Source organism: Somniosus microcephalus, unplaced genomic scaffold (genome assembly GCF_052327205.1).
Source record: "Somniosus microcephalus isolate GS21.2 unplaced genomic scaffold, FLI_Smic_1.0 unresolved_chr1, whole genome shotgun sequence".
Lineage (NCBI taxonomy): Eukaryota > Metazoa > Chordata > Chondrichthyes > Squaliformes > Somniosidae > Somniosus > Somniosus microcephalus.
The window spans coordinates 163,464,656-163,465,683 of record NW_028225179.1 but is presented as its reverse complement, the minus strand read 5'-3'; positions in this window follow the sequence as shown (position 1 = coordinate 163,465,683).

The window sequence follows — 1,028 nt, the reverse complement described above, 5'->3', positions numbered from 1 at the left end:
GCAGGGAATTCCACAGGCTCACCACTCTTTGAGTGAAGAAATTCTTCCTCATCTCTGTTTTAAATGATTTGCCCGCTATTTTTAGACTGTGGCCCCTGGTTCTGTGCTCCCCGGCCATTGGAAACATTCTCTCTGAATTCAGCCTGTCCAGGCCTGCCATAATTTTATATGTTTCGATGAGATCCCCTCTCAATCTTCTAAACTCCAGTGAGTACAAGCCCAAACTATTTAATCTCTCTTCGTAGGTCATTCCCGCCATTCCAGGTATCAGCCTGGTGAATCGCCGTTGCACTCTTTCCATGGCAAGAACATCCTTCCGCAGATGGGGCGACCAAAACTGTACACAATACTCCAGATGCGGTCTCACCAGCACCTTGTACAGCTGTAGTAAGGTATCCCTATTCCTATACTCGAACCCCCTTGATATGAAGGCCAACATACCATTTGCCTTCTTGATCGCCTGTTGCACCTGCATGCTCTCCTTCAGTGACTGGTGCACAAGAACACCCAGGTCCCTCTGCACTTCCCCATCTCCCAATCTATTGCCATTTAGATAATAATCTACCCTCCTGTTTTTACCCCCAAAGTGGATAACCTCGCATTTATCCACATTATAGTGCATCTGCCACGTATCCGCCCATTCCCCCAACCTGTCCAAATCGCACTGTAGCCTCCTGACATCCTCATCAGAGCCCACCCCTCCTCCTAGTTTAGTGTCGTCAGCGAATTTGGAAATATTGCATCCAATTCCCTGATCCAGATCATTTATATATATTGTGAACAGCTGGGGTCCCAGGACAGATCCTTGCGGCACCCCGCTGGTCACTGCCTGCCACTCCGAAAACGAGCCGTTTATTCCAACTCTCTGTTTTCTATCCGCCAGCCAGTTCTCTATCCACGTTAATACTTTGCCCCCAATCCCATGAGCCTTAATTTTGCATGATAATCTTTTGTGTGGAACCTTATCGAAGGCTTTCTGGAAGTCAAGGTACACCACATCCACTGGCTCTCCCCCATCTATTTTACCA